The sequence below is a fragment of the Ochotona curzoniae genome, unplaced genomic scaffold, assembly GCF_017591425.1.
Source record: "Ochotona curzoniae isolate NIBS_2020 unplaced genomic scaffold, NIBS_Ocur_1.0 contig_3255, whole genome shotgun sequence".
NCBI lineage: Eukaryota > Metazoa > Chordata > Mammalia > Lagomorpha > Ochotonidae > Ochotona > Ochotona curzoniae.
In genome coordinates this window covers 5,407,449-5,413,448 of record NW_024465777.1, presented here as the reverse complement: position 1 = coordinate 5,413,448, position 6,000 = coordinate 5,407,449, and positions in this window count along the sequence as shown.

Genomic DNA, 6,000 nt, shown 5'->3' with positions numbered 1-6,000 from the left:
CTGAGACCCCATGGGGCCACTGAGGCAGGGCAGGCTGAAGGAGGGCCCAGTGCTGTTCCCACGGAGGAACCAGGGACCTCAAATCCCAGCGGCTATAGGGAGGCTGCCAAGGGGACCCTGGCTGCATGGGAGCTCTGAGACACATAACACCCTCTCTTTCTGTGGGGAGTCCTGCTCTTGGCGGGAGGCTGCTGGGAGGGCAGACGGGCCTGCATACAGCCCTCACCTTCTGTGAACTTCCGGGATCCCTGGCCAATTTACCCCCAAGTCCTGTAGTCTTGCAATCCACAGGGATGTCCCCTCTCCTTACCCCTCTGCCTTAAGACTTTCATTCCACTTTGATCCTCTGGTCCCCCTAACACATGCCAGCCTCCTGTGTCATATGTAGCACCCCATTTTCTTCTTTTTAGAGGTTGATTATTTGAAAGGTAGAAGGTCTCAGGGGGAGAAAGAGAGAGAGAGATCTTCCATTGGTTGGTTCACTCTCCAAATGGCACGATGGCTGGGGCTGGGCCACGCAGAAGTCAGGAGCCTGGAACTCCATCTGGGTCTCCCATCCGACTCTCCAAGCACTTGGGTCATCTGCTGATTTCCCAGAGAAATTGGGAGGGAGCTGGATCAGCAGTGGAGCAGTTATGGGATGCTTTAGCATGCAGGCAGTGGCTTAAACCACTGGACCACAGTGCCAGCCTCTTGCACCCCATTGTTATATTCTAGTCCCTAATACATGCCAGCACCCTGTCTACCGCACACCCCACTTTAATACCCCCAGACCCTTCTAGGTGCATCTGGAGTACTCCAGCTCCACGTGGATGCTCTGAGCCTCTGTGACGGGCCTGTCCTAAGGGAGAGTGGCTATGCTGCCTTCCCTGAGTGGCTCCCATGAAAATTTTTAATCTGGCTCTTGCTGCCTCTCCTGCCACCTCTCCTGCCCTCCCAGGGCTCCCTTGCTCCTAGACTGGGCACAGTGCAACTGGCATGCCCTTGAAGGGCTGCTGTGGGTTGACCCCATGGGCTTCGCTCCAGCCAAGCAGAGATAACCATCGCCTCCAGCAATCTCCTGCCAGCCCCAGGAGAAGACCTCACTGACCAGAAACATGGGAACAGTCACCAAAGGTTGAGAACACTCAGGGCTCTGGCCACCTACCAGGTTGACTTGCCTGAGCATCCTGGGCCAGGGCAGTCCCTGGCTTCAGCCACCGCTCTCTGCCACTGTCCTGTGGCTCCATGGCCCTCTCAATGAAAAGACAGGCAGGCCAAGGCCAAGCACAGTGACGTGGCTGGGCCTGTGGTGCCTGGGGCAGGCTGCGGTTTGTACATGGCCTGGTGCTGCCCATGCTCACCCCCTTCCATAAGGGCGGGTACAGGCAGAGCCTGCTGAATCCTTGTTAACAAGGTATCAGTTATAGATTTGGTGTCTAGAAGGAAGTAGACTCCAAAACCAGTTGTGCTGTGCTATCCAGGGGCGCATCTTTCCCTCTTTGAGCCATCACAGCTTCCCCTGTGGCACAGAGGTCATGACCTTTGACCTGCTCCCTCACGCCTCCAGTGAGACAGTGGTTAGAAAAGGATGCTTCTAGGGAGGGCGTGCAGCAGCACGGTGAGGTATGTGCTGCTAAGGATGCCTGTTTCCTAGGTCAGAGTTCTAGTTTAAGTCCCATCTACTCTATTCCTGTTAATGCGGCATCTACATCTACTCTGGCTCCCTGTTAATGTGCCTGGGCAGCAGCTGCCATCCTCCAGGCTCCTGCCTCCACTGTGGGAAACCCAGATGAAACTCCTGGCTCCCAGCCTCATACTGGCCCAGCCCTGGCAGTTGCAGGCATTTGGGGAATGAACCAAAAGATCTGAAAAAAAAAAAAAAAATATATATATATATATATATATACACATATATACATAAGCAATGAATCATTCAACAAATATTTACTGAACAGTTACTATGACACATAATCCTAAGGCATGTATTATTTTTTAAAAAATTTATTTATTTGAAAGTTATAGTCACAGAGAAAATGGGAGAGAAAGATCACGAGTTGATTTCCCTAACTGGCTGCACGGGCTGGGCCTGGGCCAAGCCAAAGCCAGGAGCCTAGAACTGCATCCAGGTCTCCCACAGGGTGGCCGAGGCCCAAGGACTTGGACCTTCTCCCTCTGCGTTCCCAGGAGCATCAGCAGGAAGCTGCTTTGGAAGTGCGATATCGTGCCAGAATGGCGGCCCTGGGTTTTGTTATTTCTCCTTCATCAATCAGTTGACAATTTTGAAGGCACTAGTGTGAGAGAAATCTTCCATCTGCTGGTTCACTCTCCAAATGGCCACCATGGTTGGGGCTGGGCCAAGGTGAAGCCAGGAGCTTCACCCGGCTGTCTCACATGGGTGCAGGGGTCCAAGTCTTTGAGCCATCTTCTGTTGCTTTCTCAGGTACATTAGCAGGGAGCTGGGTCTGAGACAGAAGAGCTAGGGCACAAACTGGTGCTGCATGACATTTGGTGTAGCAGCTGGTGACTTAACTTGCCATGCTACAATGTGAACTGCCTGTTTGTTATGTTCTTGGCAACCCGCTGTTCACTTGCCATGTGCGAGGTATTTCCTTTCCTTTTAATAATTGCTTATTTGAAAGCCAGATTTACAACAAGATAGGGAGAGACAGAGACATCTTCCATTTACTGGTTTACCCCCTAGTTGGTCATAATGAAGCCAGGAGCCTTCTCCAGGTCTCCCACATGAATACAGGAGCGGTAGGACTTGGACCATCCTTCGCTGCTTTCCCAGGCACTTTAGCAGGGAACTGGATCGGAAACGGAGCAGCCAGGATTTGAGCCAGTGCCCATATGTGATGTAGGCATTGCAGGATTTACCTGCTACACCACAGCACCGGCCCCGAAGCCATCATTTCCTTTTCTGTCTGTCCCGGGAGACAAGCAGAGCTCATCTTGCCACATCGATGGGGACACTTTAGCCCAGAGTGGTTGGGTCACTTGCTTAAGACAACAGAGCTGAGACTTGAATGAGAGCCACACTGCCCCTCCCTCTGAGGAAGGGGGAGAGTACCAGCCTGGCTCCTCACAGGCTGGTGATGAGCCGGTCGGTTCCTGGGGGTCCTAGCGGGGAATCTCCAGTGCTGCAGACCCCCAAGGAAGACACCTGAAGGCCCACTGGACTTCACAGGCATCCTGTCCCACCCAGACCAGGAGCCAGAGGCCCAGAGACAGGCTGACACGCTCAAGGTCACACAGCCAGTCAGGCACTAGCTGTCCTAGCCAGGACAGACTTGCTTCCTGGGAAAAAGCACGTGGAATCAGGGGCCCCCTGGAGGGCGATATCAGCATCACAAGCAGAAGCTTAACACTGCGCCACACTGTATCAGCCCCCATTGATGATTCTTTAAATTTCCTTTATTTGCAAGACAGGGCAACATGGAGAGGGAGAAACAGATCTTTCAGTCATGCCGTACATGTCCACAACAGCCTGGTCAGGCTGAAAACAGAAGCCTGGAATTCCACCTGGGTCTTCCACATCAGTAGGAGCCCAAGCACAAGGGCCCAAGCCCTTGGACATCTTCTGCTGTCTTCCCAGGTGTATTAGCAGAGAGCTGGCTCAGAAGCACAGCAGCTGGGACTTGAGCTGGCACACTAGCATGAGACACTAACATTTCAGGCAGCCAATTAACCTGCTGTGCACCTGCCTGAGCTCACATCTCGCTGATGTGACAACTTTCCTTCATCAATCGCAGTTCTTATCAAAAAGGCAGGATAAAGGTTTTATTCTCTATGAGATGGTGTGTGTGTTTTCTTTTTCGAGAACCTGTTTGCATGTTGTAGCAACTCTGTGGATAGGGAGAAGTGGATGGTGCGGGAGAGGGGTGATAGAGCGCCTGAGGGCCTTGGAAAGCACCCGGACTTGGTTGTGGAGGGAAGCAGAAGGATAAAGGAGGGTTGAAAGAAAGGACAGGGTCGGTCATCTAGGCAGGGCCAGAATTGGTTCCCAGGGAGGGGCAGGGCCAAGTAGAGTCTTTCCGAGGCTGGGCATCCTATGTAGCAGGTGGCATTTTCCTTCCCCCCTCAGAGAAAGTGCCAGGTAGGATTCCTGCAGCTGAGTGCCCTGCAGGGAGGAGGAGGCAGGGCAGGGGTGGCAGAATAACTATAGGAAGCAGGTTGGCTGGGAGCAGAAGGGCAGGAGGGAGAGGGCTGTTGAGATGGAAACCGATTAGCAACTACAGTGCACTCACTGGCCTTACAGCTTTGGGTTTTGTTGTTATTTGTTTGTTTTTAAAAGGCTTATTTATTTTTATTGGAAAGGCAGATCTGCAGAGAGAAGGAGAGAAAGAGAAAAAAAATCACTCATCTGCTAGTACACTCCCAAAATGGCCACAACATCCAGAGCTGAGCCAGTCAGAAGCCAGAAGCCAGGAGCCTCCTCCAGGTCCCCCACATGGGTGCAGGGTCCCAAGGACTTGGGCCATCCTCTGGTGGCCCTCCCAGGCCACAAGAAGAGAGCTGGATGGGAAGTGGAGCAGCAGGGACTCAAACTGGTGCCTACATGGGACTGTGGTGCCCACAAGGGGAGGATCAACCAACTGTGGAATCGTACAGGGCCAGGGCTTTGGTTTTGACATTAGGGTTCAGAATTGCTTTAGGGATCAGCGCTCTGACGTGATCTTTGTTGCTGACATCCAGAATGAAATGTAAGTTTGAATCCTGGCTGCTCCACTTCGGATCCAGTTCTCTGCTTGTGGCCTGGGAAAGCAGAGGAGAGCCCAAAGCCCTGGGAGGACCCTGCACCCATGTGGGAGACCCAGATGGAGTTTCAGGCTCTTGGCTTTGGCCTGGACCGGTCCTGCTGTTACGGCTATTTGGAATAGTAAACCAGTGGATGGGAGACTCTCTGTCTTCCCATCATTCCTTCTCTCTGTACCTCTGTCTTTCAAATAAGTAAGCACACCTTTTCAAATTTAATGGAGGAGTGTATGAGCAGGGTCAGGAAGGATAGGAGGCTGGGGTCAGAGAGTAGGGTTCTACACCCCCCTCTTGTGACCTCTTTGTCTTCTGCCTGCCAATGTTCTGTGTCACACACGAGGCAAGACTGGGCTTGTGTGATTCCTCCCTCAGATTCAGGCACCTGGCCTGGGGCAGAATAGTGGTGCAAAGCTTTGAAGTCTGATTGAATGAATGAATGAACTGTCATTTACATGACATTACCATTGGCCCAGCACTCACATGCAAACTCACTGATTTCTCCAAGATTCCTGTGAAGTGGGGCCTGGCATTATCCCCATTTTATGGACATAGAAAGCAGTAATGACTTATCCAAGATCATGCAGAGGCAGAGATAGATTACAAACAGAGACCAGCTCCAGACTCTGACTAACCACCTGGGTTTCCTTCCTTCCTTCCTTCCTTCCTTCCTTCCTTCCTTCCTTCCTTCCTTCCTTCCTTCCTTCCTTCCTTCCTTCCTTCCTTCTTTCCTTCTTTCCCTCTTATCCTTCCATTCCTTCTTTTTTCTTTTTTATTTAATGGAAAGTCCAAGTTACATAGAGAGGGAGAGGAAGAGGGAGAGAGAGATCTTCCATCTGATTCACACCTCAAATAGCCACAATAGGCAGGCAAGACCCTGGGACGCCATCTGGATCTTCTACCTGGGTAGTGGGGTATGAGCATTTGGCTTATCCTCAGCTGCTTTCCCAGGTGCATTTGCAGAGAACTGGATTGAAATGAAGCAAATAGGAACCAAACCGGAGTATTGGATGCCAGCTTCATACGTGAGGGCTAAACCTGTGGCACCACAAGGCGGGTCCCCTAACCACGACTAATCTGTATGGATGAATAAGAGCCTGGAATCACCTGTCTCTGTCCTGAGTAGTACCAGGTGGTCCCTGGAACTGAGAGCCTGGATCTGGTCAAGGTGCTAAACAGTGAGCAGAGAATGAAGCTATTCCAGATCCCAAGGGACTTGAGGAGCCCTCCCTCTGGTGGGATGTTCACATGAGTAGGTCACCTCTG